Below are 24,821 nucleotides of genomic sequence, written 5' to 3'. Positions count from 1 at the left end.
AGGAGCAATATCGAAAAGGCTCAGGTCACACAAATAAATGTATTTGAAATATTTGTAATTGTTGATATACTAGAAAGTGACAAAGGAAAAGATGATTGAACACATGATTTTGTTTTTGTTTATCTTTTACACGTTGTTTTTAATATTGTAAAAATTGTGAGATTTGGAGGGATTTCTACCACTAGTGTGGAAACTACCAAAATTTTCTTGCAAAAATGGCCATGCATAGCCTTTAAGAGGCTTCCAGAGTGCTAGGGGCTAGGGAGGGCAAAAATGAGCGAAAAACAGACTGTTTTTCGCTCATTTTTGCCCTCCAGCCCCCAGGAACACTCTATAAGCCTCCTAAAGGCTATGCATGCTCTTTTTTGTCAAAAAACGGGCCCATATTTGTGAAAAATGGCCCGTTTTTGAGAGGTCTGCAGAGTGCAAAAACTTTTTTTAAAATTTGCCTCTTCAAAATCTTGGTGCGTCTTATACTCCGGAAAATACAGTAGTTTCCACCTATTGTTTCTTGTCCTGCCCTCAGGTGCTTTGGAGAATAGTTTGACTCCCTCTTCTTTGTGGCAACCCCTGAGATATTGGAACACTGCTATCATGTCTCCCCTAGTCCTTCTTTCTATTAAACTAGACATATCCAGTTCCTGCAACCGTTCTTCATATGTTTTAGCCTCCAGTCCCCTAATCATCTTTGTTACTCTTCTCTGCACTCTTTCTAGAGAATTTAAGGTTGCATTATATAGATACCCTGTAGTAGAGGAGTTGCAGAAGAAATGTTTACAAAACGTAAATACAGGTAATCCTCAATTTACAGCCACAACTGAGCCCAAAATGTCAGTTGCTAAGCAAGATGTTGGTTACATGAATTTTGTCCCATTTTACGATCTTTCTTGCCATAGTTGTTAAGTGAATCACTGTAGTTATTAAGTTAGTAACATGGTTGTTAAGTGAATCTGGCTTCCCCATTGATTTTGCTTATCAGAAGATCACAAAAGGGGATCACATGAACCTGGGACACTGCAATCGTCATAAATATGAGTCAGTCTGAATTTGATCATGTGACCAAGGGGATGCTGCACTGGCTGTAAATATGAAAAACAGCCATAGGTCACATTTTTCACAGCTGTTGTAACTTTGAACGGTCACTAAATGAACTGTTGTAAGTCGAGGACTACCTGTAATCCATAAACAACATCTACTCTTCTAACAACCTCCTTAAATTTATTTAAACCCAGTTCTTAGATTAAACTAAACAAACCAGGCAGAGCGTTCATTTTGTTTTTATTTTATTCCTGCTGTCAGGCATGCCTCCTTCAATATCCAAGAAAGGAAACCTCCAACTCCATTGATTTAGAAAAAAGGTACTTTTACTGGGTATGAAATGAAAACAGTGAAAGTGAAGCAAGATCTGAGGCAAAATGGTGCGAACTGGTGCATATCAAATGTTTACCCAAATCCCTCCCCCCAATTACCCTGGCCTAATGTCCAATCTCCAACCCCCAAGGGTGTCATGTGGGGTGCATCTTCAGATGGCCTCATTCAGCTGGTATTCAGGAATGGTTGGCCTTGACCAAACCCAAACACGAGCCTTCAGCATGCACAGAAGATGGTGAGAACAAAACTCCCTCTTTCGAGATGTGTCCACCAGCACGATTCCCCTCCCAAATACCATGAACCCCCTCCCTCCCCGTTACTATGGCTGCCGATAGCAAGCAAGCGATATAGAGGTTGACACCTGCAGAAAGCCTTCTCAAACTGGCTTTTGATAGTCATTCATTCCATTAGTCCCTCCCTAATAGTTCACAGCTTATTGTAGATGCGGGTAATAGAGTTCTCAGTCTGGCAAGATTTTATCTAAAGGTGTGAAACAAGAAAGAAACTAGTGTGTAAGAATAAATAGACATCGTTGGTAACAATATTTGCATTTGAAATATTGGAATTGACACAAATACGTTAGAAGCTGCTGTATGAAAGGTAGTTCACCACAGTCCTTGGAAAGATTTGCACTTGACACAGGTATGTTGGTGACCTGCTGCTGATGCTACTGATGATCTTAGGAGTAATAATAGTGCTTATTACAAGCTGTGGTGGCACAGTGGTTAAAATGCAGGACTGCAGGCTACGTCTGCTGACTGCCGATTCACTGCAGTTCGGCAGTTTGATCCTGACCAGCTTAAGGTTGACTTAGCTTTCCATCCTTCCAAGGTTGGTAAAATAAGGACCCAGATTGTTGGGGGCAATAGGATGACCCTATAAACTGCTTAGAGAGGGCTGTAAAAGCACTGTGAAGCGGTATATAAGTCTAAGTGCTGTTGCTATTATCAGCCAGTATGTAGCAGGAGTGGGTTGTTGCTGGTTCGCTTCGCACGAATGCGCAGTTGACTAAAATTGTTCTGTGCATGCGCATAACATGAAAAAATGACTAAAAAAGAAGCTGGCAACCGGGGAACCGGTTCGGGGACTTGGCCAGCCTGTTGTCCCTACCGGTTCGGTGACCCAGTCCCAATTTCCATTACCGGTTCGCCCGAACCGGTGTGAACTGGAAGCAACCCTTCTCTGGTATGTAGGTAAAGAAAGGTGCAGGAAGGATAACGAAGAGCAGGAAAGGTAAAACAAAAACCAAACCTAACCTATCGTTCTTTATTCCTTGCCCCTCAAACTGCAGCAGGAATCTTGCCAGGGTGTTTAGCAGTGGCAGAGGCAGGCAGGCAATCTTTTTGAAGACAACCGCTAAATACAACATCCTTGTCAAAACTGATATTCCTCTGGACGAATAAAAGAAGCTTTACTTAAGAAGAAGATTCTGGTTTCTCCAGCAGTCAAGCAGAATCCCAGGGCTGAATGGGATGGGTCAGTTTTGCTGCAGTCCAATTGGAACACTGCTGGTCACTGCCCTTTCCCCCTGAAAATTCCCATAGAGCAGGGGTGTCCAAACTTGGGAACTTTAAGACTTGTGGACTTCAACTCTCAAAATTCCCATGCTGGCTGGGGAATTCTGGGAGTTGAAGTCCACAAGTCTTAAAGTTCCCAAGTTTGGACACCCCTGGCATAGAGGAAGGTTGGTTCTATTTTCTAAGGAAAAACACTACTTTCTTGCTTGGCTGAAGCAAATAGTAAGCAGGCCATCTTGGAACTAGAGTAAGGCATATGGATGAGCCCTTTGCTGCAGAATTATGTCCCAGAGAGCAAGTAAGATTAACAGATATCTTGAATGCAGTATTTGCATATTCAAAATATGGGACGGAGTACATGAACTTGCACAGGAAACTCCCATTCCTACCATGGTTGTTGCTATGATTCCACAATTGCTAAATCAACTTCATGTTAATACAAAGTGAGAGTAAAGTAAATGGCTACCTGTTCTGACCTTGGCTTCCCAAGAGCATGAAGCAAACTCCTGGTCCCGACAAAAAAAAACCTTTATTAATTTATCGTGAATTCTGCTCATTCACATCCAGCAAAGTCTTTCAAGGGAGATTTACAGTCACAGACCTTATCTGGCTTGAAAAGCTACCAGGCCGATATCTGCAAAACCTGACCAGGAGTCTCGGAGAGTCCCAAGCCAATTAAGCAAACTAATTGTCTCCTGTAACTCCACTCCCCTTTCGTTCATCTTTTAGTTCCTCTGGGAGGGGCCCTTCATTGTCCACCTCTGGCCTTACTCCCAAGTTGACCTCTGTTCTTTAGCTGTTCCCTTCGTCTGGCAACTCTGTACATGCACACACTGGGAACAGGCTCTAGCTGTTTGTCTGCCTCACTGATGTCTGACTTTGAAGGCATTTAATAACTGGCATACAGCTCTGGCCCCCTCTCTGCCTCTGACACAGAGCCCTCATCAGAGCCTTCCCCAGACTCCAGGACTGGCTCACGTTCCTCCCCAACCTCCTCACTGTCCAAATATGCTGCCAGCTCCCCTGGCCGCTGAGAGGCCACAATGCATATAATGTCTCTTGAATAATCATAAACTAGGAGAAGGACATGATAGAAGACTAATGTGATCACCACCCATCAAAGAAGGAACAACTCTTGGTTTTATTCTTTCCCAAGAATCTACTGTTCAGAATCTACACTTCTTCTTCTTTTTTTATAAATTTTATTTTATTTTTTCTTTGAAAAAGACAAAACAACACATACAGAACAAGAGCAAGGAGGGGAAAAATCTACACTTCTTGAACAGAAGGAGGCACTGGCTTTCCTTAGATCAAGCAATTTGATGAAGGACCTCTGGAAGATTGCATCCTTTACAATCCTTTAAAAATGAGAGAAGCACCAGAGCAAGAGAAGACCAGGTTGGTCCCATATGTCAATCAACCAAGAAACGGCTTTGCCGTGGCTTATTTTCATGCCATTCTTCGTTTATTCTATTGGTTAGCTTGTGAATTTGCAGTCGTGGCCTCATATCCTTCGGATGGCATGCAATGTTTTGGAAATTGCATATGCTTTGTAACTACAGTAGCAATGATACTCCTAATGTTAGGTTCCAATATAAAAATGAGGAAAAAAACCTTCCAAAACCACAGTTCTGAATGGAGGATTTTTTATCTCCCTCACAAACACCGGCACAAACTGACATCCAGTGTGCAGCAGCTGTGTGCAACCATGTGCAGCAGCTGCCAAAAAAGCCAACACAGTTCTAGGCTGCATCAAGAGAGGAATAGAATCAAGATCATGTGAAGGGTTAATACCACTTTATAATGCCTTGGTAAGGTCACACTTGGAAGACTGCACCCAGTTTTGGTCGCCATGATGTAGAAAAGATGTGGAGACTCTAGAATAGAGTGCAGAGAAGAGCAACAAAGATGATTAGGGGACTGGAGACTAAAACATATGAAGAACGGTTGCAGGAACTGGGTATGTCAAGTTAATGAAAAGAATGACTAGGGGAGACATGATAGCAGTGTTCCAATATCTCAGGGGTTGCCACAAAGAAGAGGGAGTCAAACTATTCTCCAAAGCACCTGAGGGCAGAATAAGAAGCAATGGGTGGAAACTAATCAAGGAGAGAAGCAACTTAGAACTGAGGAGAAACTTCCTGACAGTTAGAACAATTAATCAGTGGAACAGCTTGCCTCCAGAAGTTGTGAATGCCCCAACACTGGAAGTCTTTAAGAAGATGTTGGATAGCCATTTGTCTGAAACGGTATAGGGTTTCCTGCCTAGGCAGGGGGTTGGACTAGAAGACCTCCAAGGTCCCTTCCAACTCTGCTATTGTATTGTATCCATTAACAGGCAATTCAAACTCAGGACTAACCGTCCAGTAACTGTCCCACCTTTTTTAAACTATTCCCTAGCTCCGCCCTCTATTCTTCCGTAAGCTGAGTCAGTAGCCATTTAGCAGGGAAGCCAGCAGAGTTCCATCATCAGCCACACTCAGTTCACATGACCGCAATCTGCCATTTTGGTTTCAGCCACTTGCCCGCCCATCAGCGGTGTTGATGTCAGCAGTGATGACAGATCTGGTGTGGACTCTGGTTCGGTGGCTTTAGCGTCATGGTGGCCATATCCCTATGTAAAAGGCAATCTCTGCTTCTTGGTTCCCCACCGAAATGGTGGCCTTGGGTTGCCAGGCACACCAGGGCTGACACCTAATGGAAATAGCTTGCATTGAAAGCATGTGATGTATCCTTTCCTCAGGGTATCAAATTAGCTGAAATAAATTGCCACTCTTGGAATTTCTGGAGTGAGCAAGTGATTCATGGTGCTTGATTTAATGTGATGGATCCCTGATTTGTTGCCACTTGTTGTATTTATCAGAGATGAGGCCTGGCAATCCCAGGTGGAAAATGGCAGAGAGAGGGGGCCATTTTATAGCTGGTGACTATCCATTTTGATTTATTGCAAGAGATTCCAAGCCACCTAATGGGAGTACTTTGTTGTTGCAAGAAACAGCATGGATGCAAATGCATTAGTAGCCAGAAGCAAAGGATGAATAAACTTAATTAAACCCCAGATGAGGCTATGAGTGGCATGGTGGTGTAGAGGTGAAGAGGCATGCCTCCCACTCAGTAGGTTGAGAGTTCAATCCTAGGTAGTGACAGATGCTTGTCTATCAGGATACAAAGAGTCCCTTCGGGGAGAGGGGGCGGTCTATAAATTTAATAAAATAAAATAAAATCAAATTAAATTAAAAAGAAAATATCAGCTGTGAAGTTCTCAAAGGCATCAGGAAGGGCATCTAGCTAATAAATGCTCAACTTCATTCAGTCGCCCCCAACTCCACCCCCATAAACAGGATTAAAGGGTCATAAAATATCCTAGATGAGGATGATAATGCATCAAAGATGTTTCTGAGCAGATGAAAGCAGGTTTATATGAGAAAAAAAATAGTTTACTTTTATCGGAAGTCACTTAGAACTTCTATGGACGACACCTAAACAAAGAGGAAATTTGCAGAAATTGGTATTTTTAAACAAGGTTGGGAAGAAGGGGATTGTGGTCCACAATCCTTATCCAAGCTGACCCAACTCACATTTCAAATCTAATAGGAGGATCAGAAAATCGCTAGCTTTCCGACATAGTGTACGTATTTGAATGTTGCAATGTAGCTCTAAGCAGAAGTTTTGCTAAAAGATTGTAATAAAGTCATTACCCCAAATGTGCCTCTTAGCATAAACTTAATAAACCAACGCAAACTGGGAAAAGAAACATTTTCCTATTAACAAAAACTGTATGTGAAATAAATGCAAATTGCAGCATAGACTTACATTAGGCAGAAACTGAATAGAAGAGACTTATGTTTGAATATGCACAAAATTGACGTGACATAAGAACGTTTCATTCAACCCTATCTCCATGCATTATATAAAATATATATAAAGTGTATTCAGTTCACATTTAATAATCTGAAAATACTATCAAGCATAGATAAGAGGCTTGAAAAGATACTAGATTTTCAATTGAAATTACCTGTAAAATCTATGCCAATTTCATACAACCACCAATTTTCTAAATCTGTCAGGAAAAAGCAACTTTCTTTTTGATCTGTAGTAGTTATTATTTTACAAAAAAAAAACCCACAATCTCTTCTCCTTTAAAAAGCAAGTAAATAGTTTGCAAAGACTTTAATCCAAAAATAATGTTACCTCTGCTTAAATTCTCAGTTATATCCAAGCTGAGCCCTCTAATACCTTATTTCAACAATATTTCCAGGTATCTCTGAAGCTAAATAATCAAAGCAACAAGGATTGTTTTGGAAGGGGATGATTTCCTGCACCCGGATTTAAGGGTTACCGGGAGGAACAGCAATTAAAGCAGAAGAAAGGATTTTAAAGGAAAAAAAAGAGAAAGACGTGGGAGTGGTAAGTGATGACTTATCATTTCAAGGATTGTGTGGAAGAGCATCTCCTGGGGAATGTCATTATAATAGGATGGCTGAGAGAGAATTAGGAGAAAGAAGTAAAAATAAATAGTGATTTAGTTGTTCTTTAGAATTTCAGGCCAGGGATTTTTCAGCTCTATTATTTATTTATTGGATATCTATCCTGGTTTTATTATTTTATAAGTAACTCAGGACAGTAAGCATACCTAATACTCCTTCCACTTGCTATTTTTCCCATAACAACAACCCTGTGAGGCAGAGGAGGGTTCCTACCAGTTCGGCCGAGTAGATGGCCACACCCCCAAACCGGTTCTATTGGCAATGCCGTAGGTGCCGCCATCTTGTTTTTTTGCTTCTGTCACGTGCAAAAGCAATTTTGTACTAGTACGCATGCAGCATAGCGCACATCAAGCTCGCACGCCCGAAGTGAGTCCCTGAGAGAACTGGCAGTAACAGAAGCTGAAGAAGAGTGGGGAAAGACGAGGCTTGACGCACTGTGGAACGTCCAACTCTATTTTATTAACAAATATCAACAGCAAGCAATACAAGGAGAGAAGCACCGTTCCTTAGCCTGACAGCTATTTATACGAAGAGCTGTCAGGCCGAAGGACCAATCAGGAAAGCGGAACAGCCCGCCTTCAGCCATGCTGCTCCTGATTGGCTAAGGCGCAGCATGGCTGTTGCTGGCTGACAACAGAGGGAATCCCCAGTCGTATGTCGGGGAGGAAAGAAATATAACACTCCTTCCCCCCTAGCGAGGACGCATGCGTGACAGCGGAGCATGCGTAGTCGCTAAGATAGGCTGGGCGGCGACGGACACGCCCAGAACGCCTCAGAACTGGGCAGATCGCCGGAGGAGGAGGTGGTGTCTGTGGGAGCTCCTCCCAGAAGGGAGTGGAGCTCCGGGCGCCATCTTGAAGGCCTATCCCAGACGGAGGTGGAGGCGGAGACTCAGGAGCAGGTAGGCAGGGCCGGGGTGGCGTGGCCGCTGGCGGGCTTGAGACAGGGAATTTTGAATTGCAACTAGGGACAGGCTGGCCTGATTGAGGGAAGGCCAATATCGGGTGCAATGGAGGAGCTGGTAGCCCAACGGGGGCTGGGACGATGGAGGGCTGTGGAAGGCGGAAGGCGCCTGGAACAGTCTCTGTCGAAACTTCTTGCGGCCTGGGCAACGGCCACGGCGGGGGAATCGGGTGCGGCGCCAACCCCAGGGCCTCTGGTGGAATTGTCGAGGCCGACCTTGCGGGGTTGTTGTGTGGATCCGCAGGTTCGAGACGCCTTAATTGATCCACGTGGCGGCGCCAGTCTGCACCGTCGGCGGTCCGGACCCTGTAAGAGCAGGGGCCGGTTACAGAAGTGACGGTGGCAGGCACCCACTTAAAATCCCCGGAGAAGGCCCTTGCCCATACTGGATCGCCCTCACGGAAGGAACGGGGAGGGGGTCCCAGGTTGCTCGGCTGTGCCTCAGAATAGGTTGGGTGCAACCTATCTAAGGTGGTCCGCAGGCGCCGGCCCATCAGCAGCTCAGCAGGGGTTTTCCCTGTCAGTGGACACGGGGTGGAATGCTGAACCAGTAGGTAAGCAGCCACCCTCGTGGGCCAGTCGCCCTTGTCCATTCGTCCAAGGGCGTCCTTGGCCGAGCGGACAGCGCGTTCCGCCCGGCCATTGCTGGCCGGATGATAGGGAGCGACTGGGGCGTGCCGGATGCCCTGGGAGGCCAGGAACTCCTGGAACACGGTGGACGCGAACTGAGGCCCATTGTCCGACACAACGACGTCTGGCAAGCCGTGGGTGGCAAACAGGCGCGTTAGTGCTCGGACAGTGGCCTCCGCTGTGGTGGAGGACATGAGGATGAGCTCCACCCAGCGCGAGTAGGCGTCCACCACGATCAGGAAAACCTGGCCTCGGAAGGGCCCAGCGAAATCCAGATGGAGGCGTGACCATGGGCCGCGAGGAATCTCCCACTCCCGCGGCGGGGCCGCTGGAGGCGCTGGACGGGAGACCTGGCAGGTCGAGCACCTGGCAACCCAGGTAGCTATCTCGTCGTCCAGACGGGGCCACCAGACATAGCTGCGCGCCAACGCCTTCATGCGCGCTATGCCAGGGTGGCCCTCATGGAGGCGAGACAGCACCTGTTCACGCAGTGTGGGTGGAATGATCACCCTGTCCCCCCACAGGAGGCACCCACTGTGAAGGGACAGCTCTAACTGCCTGGCCTTGTAGGGGCGGTGGTCGTCGGACACCGGCCCCCCAGGCCACCCCCGCAGAACCCAGGTCATCACCTGGGAGAGGGTGGGGTCGGCCAGAGACGCTGCCGCCACATCGCCCGCAGAGAGCGGCAAGGCGAGGTCTGCAATGGCCAAAACAGACAGGCAAGGCACTGTCTGTGGGTTGGAGACGGGCAAGGGGCAGCGGCTGAGGGCATCAGCGTGCCCCAGCTGCTTGCCAGGGCGGTAGACCAGGGCATACGAGTATGCCGCTAGGAACTCCACCCAACGTGTCATCCGGGGTGACAGAATGGGAGGGGTCGGACGGTCACCGGCCAGAAGCCCAAGGAGCGGCTTGTGGTCAGTGAAGAGCGTGAAATGCCGTCCGTAGAGGTACTCGTGGAACTTTTTAACCCCGGACACGGCAGCCAGAGCCTCCTTGTCGATCTGGCTGTAGTTCCTCTCCGCTGGAGAGAGTGTCCGGGAATAAAAAGCTATGGGGGCTTCCGAGCCGTTGGGGAGGACATGGCTCAGGACAGCTCCCAAACCCACGGGGGAGGCGTCACACGCTAGAGTCAGGGGCATCCTGTCACTATATTGGACTAGGACTGCCTCTGACGTCAGCATGTGTTTGACAGCCGCGAACGCATGCGCTTCGCGGCTGCCCCAGCACCAGGCTGCCGATCGGTCGAGCAACCGATGCAGCGGCTCGGCTAGTGACGCCTTGTGTGGCAAAAATGGCGCGTAGAAATTTAAAAGCCCCAAGAACGACTGCAGCTCCGCCTAAGAGGCGGGGGTGGGGGCGTTCTTGATGGCTGCGACTTTTGCAGGGGTGGGGTGGATTCCGTGGGCATCTATGGAGAAACCGAGGAAATCCACTTTAGGCACAGCAAATGAACATTTGCTGCGCTTTAATTTGAGACCCGCGCCCCTAAAACGGTCGAGGACCTTCCCCAGTACTTCGAGGAGTCCTGAGCGGCTGGATGCAGCGATCAGGACATCGTCGAAATAGGGTACAACGCCAGGGAGCCCATGGAGCAAACGCTCCATGAGGCTCTGGAAGATCCCCGGGGCCACGGAAACGCCGAATTGGAGGCGGCGGCAACGGAAAGCCCCTCGGTGGGTGACGATAGTCTGCGCAGCCGCCGCTTCGTCATCCACCGGGAGCTGCTGGTAGGCCTGCGCCATATCCAGTTTCGCGAAAATACAGCCCTGCCCCAGGGAGTGGAGCAGGTGCTGTACTACAGGGACTGGATAGGGGTTTGCCTGAAGGGCCAAATTGATGGTGGATTTAAAATCGGCGCAGAGGCGTATGGAACCGTCGGCCTTCACAGGGACCACTATTGGGGTCTCCCAACGCGAGTAGTCAACAGGCTCCAATACGCCCTGCGCCAACAAGCGGTCAATCTCCTCATCAACTTTGGCCCTTAAGGCAAAAGGCACCCTGCGGGCCTTCAGCCTAATGGGAGCAACCTGGGGATCTAAGTTAAGAGAGATGGGGGTGCCCTTGTATAGTCCCAGCTGGCCGTCAAAGACGTCCGCGAAGGCGGAGATGACAGCAGCTACGTCAGGGGGCGTGTCTGAGATGGAGTGCACCCCCTGCACGGAGAGACCAAGGGCGGGGAACCAATCTAGCCCCAGTAATGCGGGGAGGGGCTTCTCAACCACTAGGACTGGCAGGCAACCCGAAAACCCCCCGTATTCAACCCTGACCGTATAGCAGCCCAGGGTTGGGATAAGTGACCCCTGATAGTCCCTTAGGGCCACGGGGCTAGCAGACAATTGGCGTTTAAGGACGCCGGGGCACAGTTTTTGAAAGTCAGCCCAGGCAATTATGGAGCGGGACGAGCCGGAGTCCACCTCCATTACGCAAGGCGCGCCCTCAATGAGGACTGACGCCTTGATTCTGTCCGCACCTGCGGAGGCCTGGTAGATCGCCTCAGCAGGGGCGGCTGCTGGGCCTGGCTCCACGGTGTAGCAGCTGGCTTTCGAGCGCGGCTGGCGGCGGGGCTGCTGCTGCGGTCCTGCTGTCATCTGCTGGCCTGTGGCTCCCTGGGGTGGTGGTGGTGGTAGCACAGCTCGGCAAACTTGGGCCAGGTGCCCTTTTTTTGAACACCGGCGGCAGATGGATGCCCGGAATGGGCAGGCGGACCGGTCGTGGCTGCCCCCGCAGCCAAGGCAGGTTGTCAAAGTCTGGCGCGGAGGTCGCGGATTGCGGCGTCTCTGCAGTTCTGCCAGGCGAGCCACGAGCTCTTCCTCTTCTTCAGCCGGGCTCGGTATGGGCACCAGCTGATCAATGAGGCAGTTATGCGCTGGGGAAGATGGAAACGGGTGGCGGTCCATCTCAGCGACGGATTGCTCAGACAACTCCACCGCCCGTGCCTCAGCGACCGCCTCTGCCAGGGTGATTTCTGGCCGAGCCAGGAGACGCCTCCTCAGCCGGCGGTCCCTGATTCCGCTGACGAATTGTTCCACCAGGTTGTCCTCCAAGTCTGGGAACTCGCAGGGTATAGCTGTGGTCCGCAAGGACTGGAGGAACTGGCTGACGTCTTCGTGCGGCTTCTGGACGCACTGACGGAAAGCGTACCGCCTGGTAATTTTCGATGGGGTCGGGGCGTAATGTCCCTTCAGCTTGGCCATCAGCGTGTCCCAGTCGAGGTCGTGGACTGGCATAGGGGCTGCCAACGCCCGGGCGGCGTTGAACATCGGGGTTCCGCAGCTACTGAGGAAGAAGCTGCACTTCTCCTCCATCGGGATACCCCTTTTCCCGTTGGCTCTCAGGAAACACTTGAAGCGTTCCAAAAATCCCGTCCATCCTTCTCCCTCGGTTCCGAAGGGAGCGAACGGAGGAAGCGAGGACGTAGCGGCTTGGAGTTGTGCGGCTCGGGGAGCTAAACTCAAGCGGCTGTGTGAAGAGGTTGGGTTCCGTCAGGGTCGTCGCCTCAGGAGGATCCCACCTTCGTCGCCAGTGAAGAAGAGTGGGGAAAGACGAGGCTTGACGCACTGTGGAACGTCCAACTCTATTTTATTAACAAATATCAACAGCAAGCAATACAAGGAGAGAAGCACCGTTCCTTAGCCTGACAGCTATTTATACGAAGAGCTGTCAGGCCGAAGGACCAATCAGGAAAGCGGAACAGCCCGCCTTCAGCCATGCTGCGCCTGATTGGCTAAGGCGCAGCATGGCTGTTGCTGGCTGACAACAGAGGGAATCCCCGGTCGTATGTCGGGGAGGAAAGGAATATAACAGAAGCCAGAACTCACTCCTGCTGTGAGGTGGCTTGGCCTGAGAGTGGATGACTGGCCCAAGGTCACTCTATCCGGCCAGTTTTCATGCCTAAGGCAGGACTAGAACCAGTGATGGTTTTCAGCTGGTTCAGACCAGTTCAAGCGAACTGGTGGTGCCAACCTGCAGGCCAGCCCACCCTTCCCGGTATTATGTCATCCTATTTAGCCATGTTTTCTAAGCCGTACGCATGTGTGCAAGCCTTGCGCATGAGCCAAGCACATGCACGGAAGGCTGCATGCATGCACGGAAGGCGTGCAGACCAGTGGTGGGATTCAAATTTTTTTACTATCGGTTCTGTGGGCATGACTTGGTAGGCGTTGTCACTGCGTTAAATGTTTGCTAGTAGAACTGAACTGAATAATTACTGATGAATTACTGCACAGGTCATAAGCCTTATCTGACAATGATTTATTGCGCATGCTTAACATGTTTATTACATCACACATTCCAGAGACTTCTTTCCTTTTGATCTTTGTCCGTCTGCCAGGAAGCTGGTAGACAAACTGCTCTTGCCACATTTCTTATTTTTGTATTAAAAGTTTTGTTTCTCATTAGAATATGTTTCCGGGATTTTATTTTATTTTTCGCACCTTGAAGATATGCCTGTTTGGAAAAGCCGCGATCTAAAGCCTCATGTAGTTCAGGGTGAAATATCTTCCCCTGACAGGCGTGGCATGGTTTGGTGGGCGTGGCTTGATAGGCAAGGCAGGGGAAGGATACTGTAAAATCTCCATTCCCTCATTGGGACTCGGGAGGCAAAGAATAGATGGGGGCGGGGCTAGTCACCGGTTCTCCAAACTACTCAAAATTTCCACTACCGGTTCTCCAGAACTGGTCAGAACCTGCTGAGTACCACCTCTGGTGCGCACTCGCTCACATTTTCGATGTGTGGCGAACTGGTGGTAAAATTATGTGAAACCCACTCTGTCTAGAACTCACTGTCTCCTGGTTTCTAGGCCACCATCTTATCCACTACTACTACTACACCCAGCTGAAGGTCATTTAGTATTCCTTCATCTGGTTACTAAATTAACCTGTTTTCAGGACCCTCTCAATATATTAAGCTGTGAGCAAATCGAATAGCTGAGTTCTCCACTGGGTTCTCCACTAACCTGCGAAACGGATCTAATCCTAGCCAAGCTTCATTGGTGTTGCATATGCATCTGGTAGGTTTTTAATTGACCTGGTTAAGCTGACATATTTAATATGTACTATTTATTTATTGCATTTCTATGGGCCCATCATACTGATACAGCGACCATGTGTGGCTTATAATGTAATAATTCAAAGTGCTAAAAAGAATTAAAATAAGAAAAATGGAATAGAAAAAATTAAAAATTAAAAACCAAGATGATGGGTAGCCTGGAGATTAGAATCTTCTAGAATCTAGAATTTGCCACCCTTAGTGTAACTGACTCCAATTGGGGTCAGGCCAAGCAACAGAGCCAAGTTTTTAGGCTCTTCCAAAAGACAAAGAGGATTGGGGCAGATCTCACTTCCAATGGGAGAATATTCCAGAGGGCGGGGACCATAACCTGAAAAATCTAATAGAAAATCATCAATGTTCCTCTCCACAGAAATCTTTTAGTCAAAGGTGAAAGATTTATACAGTCTAAAGAAAAATCAGAGTAATATGCTTCCTTGTGGCAATTTTCAATAACAAGAGCATCAGTGTTTTTTTTTTTTCACAGTCATATTCCCCTCTGAATTTGAACAACTCACTCCTACCAACGCAGACCTTCCTCATTTAAGAGCTGTGGTGGAACAATGGTTAGAATGCAGTACTGCAGGCTAATTCTGCTGACTGCAGACTGCCAGCAGTTTGACAGTTCGATTCCCACTGGCTCAAGGTTGACTCATCCTTCCATCCTTCCAAGGTGGGTAAAATGAGGACCCAAATTGTTGGGGGAAACAGGCTGACTCTGTAAACTGCTTAGAGAGGGCTGTAAAAGCACTATGAAGCGGTATATAAGTCTAAATGCCAATGGTACAAATGGTTAGATGATAGAAATAAGAAATAAGAAATAAGAAACTGGAAATGTAAAATGTATGGTAGAAGAATTAGGATACAGTGATAAGAGGGTAGGAGAAACAATTTAAGATATACAAACGTAAAGAAAAGATATACAATATAACAGAGGTAATACGGATAGCCTGATACAAATGACTAAACATAAACAACTAAGCAAAAGAATAAGAAACAAGGTGGCCACAAATGTAAAATTAGAATGCATAGAAGGGGAGACAATAACTGTAAAGATGCACCGATAGATATCTGCTGTGGGAAAGAACGCTCAGTTCCGGTGTTGTTTGTAAGTTATATGTATGTTTTTGTTTGTTTAAGTGTTTAAAATATTTTATAAATACTAAATAAATAAATAAATAAATAAATAAATAAATAATAAATAAGGAAGTAAATAATAAATATGCTATTGCTATCAGCAGGAAGACTCAAATCCAGGAAGCCCCCACTGGCACTTAAACATCATCTGCCCAACTACTTTAACATCAATTCCCAATGAAAAGCCAAATGGGCCACTGGACACCCAGTTATTGGAAAACATATAAATGATCCCATTAAAAAGTGGTGGGCGTTGAGCTGTCACGTCAGTAAGGGACCTCACATGCATTTGGTGGGACTCTTTGTATAAACAGGGCATGGTATTACCCCCTCAGTGTGACTGTGGGGTCCCATGTCAAACAGTAGATCACATCTGTATCATCTGTAAGCTGAGGGCATGTACTGTTCCAGTATCTGATTTTTTTAAAAAATAAAAACAACGCTGAGCTTCAGTGGTTAGTTGGCCCAGAGACGTTGATCTTTGAACATGGATCTTTTTAATCTTTATATTTTATTGGGTTAATCTACTTGAAATGTTAATTTATATTCCTAGTCCATGTATGATATTCCATAAGCTAAATGAATAAATATGAGGGACGCAGTGACTCAGTAGCTAAGATGCTGAGCTTGTCGATCAGAAACGTAGGAGGTTTGGCAGTTTGAATCCCTAGCGCCATGTAACAGAGTGAGCTCCCGTTACTTGTCCCAGCTTCTGCCAACCTAGCCGTTCGAAAGCAAGTAAAAATGCAAGTAGAAAAATAGGCACCACCTTTGGTGGGAAGGTAACAGCGTTCCGTGCGCCTTCAGCGTTTAGTCATGCCAGCCCCATGACCACGGAGACGTCTTCGGACAGCGCTGGATCTTCAGCTTTGAAACAGAGATGAGCACCGCCCCCTAGAGTCGGGAATGACTAGCATGCATGTGCAAGGGGAACCTTTACCTTTAAATAAATAAATACATCTTGCCCACTCAAATGTCTATCGTGAGATAGACTTCAGTTGGGTTTATTGTGAGGAAAATACTCATTAAAGCAAAACCAAAACAGTTTGCAGATAGAAATAACAGTTTACTTTATCGGAAATAACTTACCGTGAGCCACTGGGCTCCCTGCCAGCAGACTGCAGGGAAGAGCCACAAGCAAACCCACTCCTGCCACTGTGTACATTGGCAACAACATTGAAACAGATAGATAACAGAAAGATTAAGGGATTATGTAACCACCCAGTGCCACTTTCCCTGGAATGCTTTGATAAGCTATTCTATTGACACTGTGAATTTTCACATTTGCAGTATCCTAGTGGTATCAACACGTGCCATAAATATTGGACTTTCTCTTGACTGTCCCTCACTCCTGGGTCCCAAGACTGGGAGTTAGGTTAGACATTTATACTACTTCTGCCAAAAGCCATGATCTATTTTTCACACTATAAAGTGGAATGCTCTTTTCGCTACGAGTCGAACAGTCATATCCAATCTAGTTCTCTTTCAGTGGTTCATGTTTGTGGTAATTACCAGACATCAGTGTGAATATGTCAAGAGCATGTCTCGTCAGGCTAACCTTATCTAATTTTTTTTTATCTAGCAATTTTCTTAATGAATTTTCAGACTGCTGTAGACATATCTTAATTTCAACAAAGCACTTGACAGAGTACCCCATGACATTCTGATTAGCAAACTTGTTAAATATATCATGGATAGCATGTGGATAGATTCCCAGCTGACTTACAAACTATATCAAAGGAAATCATCAATCCTTTTTTTTTTATCAAAGTGGAATAAGGTATCAACTGAGATACCCAATGGTTCAGAACAATACTTTCCAGTATTTGCATTTCTGTTTTGGGTGAGATAGATTAAATATGCAAAGGACACAAAATTGGATGGGGTGGCAAATGCTCCAGAAGACCAAAAGGAAATTGAAAACAACCATGATATGTCAGAAAAATGAACTGAAAGTAACACAATGAAAATGAACAAAGATAAATGCAAAGTTCTTCACGAAGGAAACAATCAAATATACCCATATAGAATGGAGGAACAGAGCTTGGTAATAGTAATTGTGAAAACATTCTTGGAACAATAGTTGATTGCAAACAGTGATTGCAAATTAGTCTAGAGATGGATTTGTTTGGAGTTCAAGGTTGTTTGCTGAATGCAGCAAGAAGAATATACTTTGGAAATAGATTATGTATGAGAATAAAAAGAAGGTTTGGAGAAAGGTTCATCATTCAGAAAAGTTTTAAGCAAAAATGGGTATTGTTCCTTGCATAGTTACCAAGGTCCAGAACATAGTGGAATCTAGGTGACTTGCTATTGTTCTGGAGGACTTACCCTTAGTTGTTACATTATTTGTTTTCCTTGTGTCTGTGGTTTGTTTGGTATTATGATTTATATTGTTGTTTGCAAAGTTTGGTCTGCATCCAGAGCCACCATGGCAAGAATGCTGAATAAAATAACAACAATAATACATAACAATAATCAGAGTATGTAGAACAAGCAAGTGTAGGTTCTAAGTACTTCAAGAAACATCCAGAGTCTCAGGATAAAAAAGTATGAAAGGAAAAGACTGACATTATTTGGCAAATGTCATGAGACAAGAAAAATGCAAAGCAATTCCAGGGCAGGGGGTTGGACTAGAAGACCTCCAAGGTCCCTTCCAACTCTACTATTGTATTGTATTGTATTGTATTGTATTGTATTGTATTGTATTGTCATAATTTCCTCTCTTTTTTTTTAACAATATCATGATTTGATGAATAAGAGGCTAGTCCAGTCTTTCAAACTTTTTGGGGTGAACTTTTTTTTAACAAGAACTACTCAATTTTTCCAACTATGTACATGGAACTTGTCCCGAACGTAGTATAGTTTCACTGTAGATCACCCACCTGTCTCTGCCCCCATAATCGTACATGCCAGAATTCTGATAGCTCCGTTATCTCTTACTGACCTGGGCATCTAATTGATAGATAAGGAGCTTTCTTCTCTATTTCATATTTTTATACTCCATACTTCCTTTCCCTCAAAATTAGTTACAGGAAGGCTTTGAGATGAAAAAAAAATGCAGCAACTGAAGCTGGGTGGTACCAAAAAAAACCCCTTGGTTTTCATGCATCTCCCCACTAGTTATAATAAACCAATTAATGTCCACTGGATTTTCTTTCTTTTGTTCTGGCGCAAAACAACCAACATAAAAACAGTTTCCACAAGCTATTTAAGCAGGACAAGTATTTATGCAGTTGGAAGGAGCCTTTTAAGCCTTTACCCTCTGTTAAGTACAGGAGCATTCTAGATTTAAAAAAAAATGTCTGCATTTAAATACATCCAATACTTGAATGAATGGTTTCTTCTCACTCTACTGCCATGGTCCTTCAAGCCAGTTTTGACTCTTGGTAACTACATGGATAAGTCTGCTCTGGGTTTTTTGGGGATGGCAACTTCTCAGAAATGGTTTACCAGTACCTTTTTTAAAAGCCTAAGCAAGAGGGACGGGCCCAAGCCATCCAAAAGTCATGCCTGATTTAGATTTCCCTGCTCCGCATCCAGCATCTTTAACCACTAAATCAAACTGGCTCTCATCAATACATAATTATATAATGTATAATTCTCCATTATGAATTCACTAAAGGGATCCAACGTGGTGGTGTAGTGGTTAGAATGTAGTATGGCAAGCTGACTCTGTTCGCAGCCAAGGAGTCCTATCCTGAGGGGCTCAAAGTTGACTCAGCCTTCCATCCTTCTGAAGCTGATAAAATGAGGACCCAGATTGTTGGGAGCAATATGCTCACTCTGTAAACTGCTTAGAGTGTGCTGTAAAGCATTATGAAGTGGTATATAAGTCTAAATGTTATTGCTATGTCAGCACCACAGATCAGACCAGAGGACTTGATGCCTTATGTCAGGGGTGTCCATGTCACGATGTTAAAAAGTTTGCTAGGCCTGAACTGCCTGAATTGACACTCAAGAGTTAAACTAAGAAAGCTTTATTGCGCAGGTCATAAAACAAAATGTTATCTGAAAGTGATTTATTGCGCACGCGTTACACATTCCAAAATTCTTCTCTTCTTTGTTCGGCAGCCAACTTGGCAAACGTAGCTTTCATTATCAAAATGTAACCATTAGTTATTTTCTGTTTCATTTACTTTTATTATTTTCGTATTAAAGTTTGTTTATTAATTAGAATACTTAAAGACTTTTATTTTTCTCAATATCTCAAAAGATATGCAGAAGGGAATCAGCCACGGTCCATTGATCTCAGATATCAGGCGTTTTGTTCCCTGACAGTCCAAACTTGGGAACTTTAAGACTTACAATAATACAATAGTAGAGTTGGAAGGGACCTTGGAGGTCTTCTAGTCCAACCCCCTGCCCAGGCAGGAAACCCTATACCGTTCCAGACAAATAGCTATCCAACATCTTCTTAAAGACTTCCAGTGTTGGGGCATTCACAACTTCTGGAGGCAAGCTGTTCCACTGACTGGGGAATTCTGGGAGTTGAAGTCCACAAGTCTTAAAAGTTCCCAAGTTTGGACACCCCTGCCTTATGTGCTTCCTGCCCACCAGCATTGCAGCAGATAATATTTGCACCCCCAGTTTCCTTATTTTCTCTTGTGTCTATTTCTTCCCTTTATCTCTAACCTCTTTTTAAGCAGGTCAGCCCCGCTCAAGTAAGTTAGCCCCATTGCCTCTGATAATGTGGGAATTAACTGCTATGCTTTGACTCCAATTTATGGATTTGCATTTAGGCATTGGAATGGCTATTCTCTCTCCATGCCTTCCAATTTTGCATTCAGTTCCTGTCCTCTCATTCTTTTCTGGAGTTTTAAGTAAGTAGCTGCCAGTCTGGTCCAAGGTTTAATGTATGCGTTTGTGTCTTTGATTATTCTAATCAAATTATTGTAATTCATCTAATTATTCTAATCTCTGAGTCTTTTCTCATTGCTAATTCTCCACATTTGAGAGCCCATGCATAGCTCTATTTTTCTCACTTAAGCAATCCAATTCTCCTCACTACCTGCCATGACTGGGGGTGAAAGAATTTACTGATGCCCCTGTTTTTCTATACAATCAGCCTATATAAGCATCATGCATGAATAAGGGTGGATGATAACTTGACTGTAGTTTTAGAAATGTAAATCTTAGAGAATCATACGGAACTGAGAAAGCAGGCTTGAATCTGTTCTCCAGCTTTCCTCTAATTCAGAAAACAACATCCCGCAGGGATGCACACATTCAGAAATTACAGAGGAGGGGAAAACAATTTGGCACCACAGATTTTATTGTGAATTCGGAAAAAAAAGCCCCTTAGAGCTTAGCTCCCCTTTCCTGGGCAGTTGTTTTGGGGCATGCAGCTTTTATCTTCCTTTTCCTCCTCTTCTTCCCCCTCCTCCTCCTTCTCCTCTTCTTCCTCTTCCTCTTCTTCCTCTTCCTCTTCCTTTTCTGCTTCCTCTTCCTCTCCATCTATATTTCCTCCTAGTTCCTGTGCTTTTGCATCCTCAATTTTTTCCCATTCATCTTTGCTTGGTTTCAGACCCGCTTTATTCTCATGGTTATGGGAGGTTAACAGCACCCCTTCTCCACACAGCTGCCGGAACACGGGCAACCGATCCCGAGAAAAAAGGGGCCGCCCCCAGCCAGCATTTGACTTCTCTTGGCCCTTGGAGAGAGTGACGAAAATGGGAAGGCGCCCAAGGTCTGGTGGCCAAAAGGAGTTGGCCAGGCTGTGGTCGGGAATGACAAGGGGATAGTAATAGCCCTTGCTAGACTCCAGATAGCCAAGTTGAGACTCAAAGCCAGATGAGGCCTGAGACAATGGGACAACATTCTGGCTTCCATCCAAAAAGACATACTTGATGATTCGGGTAGTATGGAAGAGCGTGTACTCAGACTGGTAGGCAGGTGAGCAGTAGAAGACTTCTTGCCGCTGTCTTTGTGGGATGGAAATGGGCATTGCTGCTGTTTTCCCCTGCAACGAGATGGCAGTTCAGAAACAGAGGGAGGTTGGTGGTCCTAAAGGTTACCCTGGCTTGCCCAAATGTGATCACAGAGCTGCTGGAGCAAATCAGAATCGTGATGAACTTGAAAAACACCTCCATCCTCTTAGCCCTTTTTTTCTATTTCACATGATATGTTCATGAAACCAAATCCAACTGTTTATGGCAGATTTCCCCAACCTTTTCAGCTTTGCAGACCAGCAAGGGTGGGGAGAGGGGATGGTTCTGTTTGAGCCATGGGCAAATGTGTGCTCAGCTCTATTTTGGCAAGTGGCAGCGTGCACACTCGCAGTTCGCACAAATGGAGCATGCATACAAGTATGCCCGCTGTTCGCTAAAATGAGGACGCATCCGTGTGCATGCTCACCTGCATGGATGTGCATTTCTTTGGTCTGGTTCTGAACGGCACAAGGCCGGGAGGTGGACCACGGCCTGTGGGCTGGACACCTCTGGTTTATGAGATTGTGTGATCCCTGTTTGATTGACAGCAGCCCACTGATTCAATGACATCATCTAGGGCAGGGGTGTCAAACTTGATTTAATTGAAGGCCATATCAGGGTTGTGTTTGACCTCGGGAGGGGGCAGGGGGGCATGGCCAGCTCTACTTCACTTATGTCAGGGATTCCTGTGGTGGCCTGAGTGCTCTGCCAGTGAAAACAGATTCCCGAGCTCCATTTCTGGCTGCGACAGCCCTCCCTCTGCCAGCGAAAATGGATCTTGTGAGGGCCACACGCAACCCTTCCCAGCTTCGTTTTCGCTTGCAGAGGCACTGCGCGCCAGTCCTTCGCTGTTTCCAGGGCAGCCCCACGGGCCAGATCTAAGCCCTCACAGGCTGGATCTGGTCACCACTCCTTGAGTTTGACACCCCTAGTCTAGGGGTATGACTATGAAATTGGGAAGAAATAGGAAGAAAACTTGGGTCTGCAGCAGGAGGACCAACTTATGCAAGTTACACAGGCATGCTTGCAAAGTAGGTTGAAAAATCAAGATGGCGGCTACCATTGTGATAGAAGCTGTCATGCAGATTCTTTTTTAATTCCCCTGCTGCTGGCCCTCCTCCCCTCAATAAGTGTTGTGGCCCAACAGCAGCCAGTTGAGCTGTTGGTGGAATCTGACAGCGATGAACACTATGGGACTGCCCTGAAGGCTGAGGAAGACTCTGGGGGGTGTTTAGAGCAGAGTCAGAGCAGGGACTAGAGAGGCCTGTTGGCCACCAGGTGGCGTCTGAGTCAGGGAGCAGTGAAGAAGAACAGAGGGAGGCTGTCCCTAACATATGTATGCGTAGGGCTGCGAGGAGGAGGGAGCAGGTTTGGAAAAAGGGTCACAGAAGGAAATAGGAACAGGTGGCTACTGATTGGCCCCTCCCAGAGAGCTTATAGGTGGGGCGACAGGAGGGGAATTTTGCAGGAAACAACAATTTACTGATCCAGCCATAGAGAAAGGTTGGGAGAATTTCGTGAGTTCAAGCCTTGTTTCATAGAGATAGCTTTCTGGGCTCCCAGCCAAGGGGTTGCTTATCTCCCTCCTTATTTGTGGCAGACAGCCAAGTCTGCATCCGTATATATTGTAGAGGCTTGGGACAGAACAATAACCGAGCACAAGATTTCAGGTTTCACTTGATGAGTTTTGGAAGAAGTGCAAAGATGCTAATCCCTGTCCTCTTTTGATGCTTTGGGGATTGGAGGATGGATTGGCGTAGTTATCATGCAGGAGATGACATGTCAGGAAAGATCTGGAGGGGGAGGAGGAGGAGGGGGCAGGGTTCAAATTCCTACTCAGAAATAAAGCTCAAAGGGTGACCTTAGGCCAGACACTACTTGGTAGCCTAGCCCATCTCACAGGTTGTTACAATGTGCGTGGAGTGAAAAACGATCTGCCAGCCTGATTTCCTGGAGACGAGATGACACAGAAGTGGCATAAATAATTGAAATTCTCTAACTTAAAAAAAAAAAAGACGAAGAAGAAGAAGAAGATGGAAAGGCTGTGTGCATTTTTTAAGCCTGCAAAAGTAGGTTCAGACTACGTTTCCTGTTGCAGGAACACAAAATTGCTCAGATTCAGGAGGGATTATCCAGATAAAGGCTTTGATTATTTGAAATGTAGTTACAGAAGCTGTTGAATTAAGGTGTCATTGTTGCCGTTGTTAAAAAGCAAGCCTGCTACAAGGCAGAAATGATAAGATTGCTGTTTAAAAATTGAACTACTAAAGAATTATTCAACATGTTCTGGGAAACATTCTTTTTTGGATGTGTATTTTGATACCAACATTAACATTTGCACAATTGGTTTTTAGAATACAAAAGTGGTAACGTCCTCCTTTCATTCCCCCCCCCACACACCTCGTATATGATATTGATGGCTGATGTTTCACCCCAAAATCAATAGTCCAGAGCTACTGATTCATTTATTTTTTTGCCTTCCTCATGAATTTGTGCCGTTTCCCTCTATTTCTGGCCTATAAATTCTATAAATTAGTTCTATAAATTAATGGTGTGTAGTTCTATAAATTAATTATCTGGAGCACACCCTCAGCTTTTCCCCCTCCTGTTAACAGTATAGACTTCAGTAGCTTACATTCTGTAGTTCTGGATTTCTGTATTACTTCACTGAGTGATGTTGAATGCTCATTATCAGCCTTGCCTACCTCACAGTATTGTTCTTTATAAAAGCTTCTGGATTTTGTTTGGTCCATTGTTTCTGATATACAAAGGCATCCAGTTATTCTTGAGGGCTTTTAGGAAACAGTTCTTGATTCAACAAATGCAAGTAGCTAAATTGAATGAAATGTATATTTTAGGATATACTTTATTTAAAAATATATACTTGGCATACAATATTTACATATATACACATATGTAAAAATACATAAGTTCACAATTGACCCAGACTTCTTGTTCAGGACATAAACCACCAGGGTCAAATTAGCTGACTCTGGTAGGATAAGAAGCAATGGGTAGAAACTAATCAAGGAGAGAAGCAACTTAGAATTAAGCTTGCCTCCAGAAGTTCTGAATGCTCCAACACTGGAAGTCTTTAAGAAGATGTTGGATAACTATTTGTCTGAGGGCAGTGATGGTGAACCTTTCAGACGCTGAGTGCCAGGGGTGGGTTCCTGCCAGTTCTAACCTCTTCTAAAGAAGTTCCTCAAATCTACAGTGCCGTTTAGAACTAGTTCCAGCTCCCTCCCCCTGCCCATTTGCACATCATCAAGATGAAGAGCAAGAGGAGGAACTCTGAGAGTTGAAGTCCACAAGTCTTAAAGCTGTCATGTTTGAATACCCCTGGGTTTTTTTTTCCTAAAGGGTTAGGGGTGCAAGGATCTTGTAACTTGACAGCTTTAAGACTTGCGTGCTTCAAATGCCAGAGTTTCTGAGCCAACATTTTGGTTGCTAAGCAAGAGCGTTGTTAAGTGAGCTTCACCACATTTTACAAGTTGGCCATGCCCACCCGGTCACATTGCTGGCAAGCCACTCCCACTTGGTCACATGGCCAGCAAGCCACTCCCACCCGGTCACATGGCCGGCAAGCCACTCCCACCCAGTCACATGGCCGGCAAGCCACTCCCACAAAGCAGGCCACACCTACAGAAGAGGTTCTAAAAAAATTTGAAACCCACCACTGTTGAGTGCCCAAACTGCGCTTGCGTGCATGCCCAAACTGAAAGGTGTGTGTGTGCGC

At 45.7% G+C, this 24,821-nt stretch overlaps 1 long non-coding RNA gene across 2 annotated transcripts in view; it reads left to right on the top strand.

The window, feature by feature from the left end:
* The window catches only part of LOC309387878, a 92,901-nt gene that overhangs the window by 8,466 nt on the left and 59,614 nt on the right, over positions 1–24,821 (top strand). The window contains exons 3-4 of one of the 2 annotated variants that reach the window (XR_014174679.1): positions 4,045–4,052; positions 4,149–4,264. This is a non-coding gene — a long non-coding RNA (uncharacterized lncRNA). Of the gene's footprint in view, positions 1–4,044; positions 4,053–4,148; positions 4,265–7,146; positions 7,296–24,821 lie in introns of those variants that run through there. The other variant, XR_014174678.1, reaches the window with a different exon arrangement.

Source organism: Natrix helvetica (assembly GCF_964273705.1).
Source record: "Natrix helvetica genome assembly, chromosome: 2".
Taxonomy (NCBI): domain Eukaryota; kingdom Metazoa; phylum Chordata; class Lepidosauria; order Squamata; family Natricidae; genus Natrix; species Natrix helvetica.
Note: the sequence above shows the minus strand (reverse complement) of the source record. Positions and strands in the feature narration are given on the sequence as shown.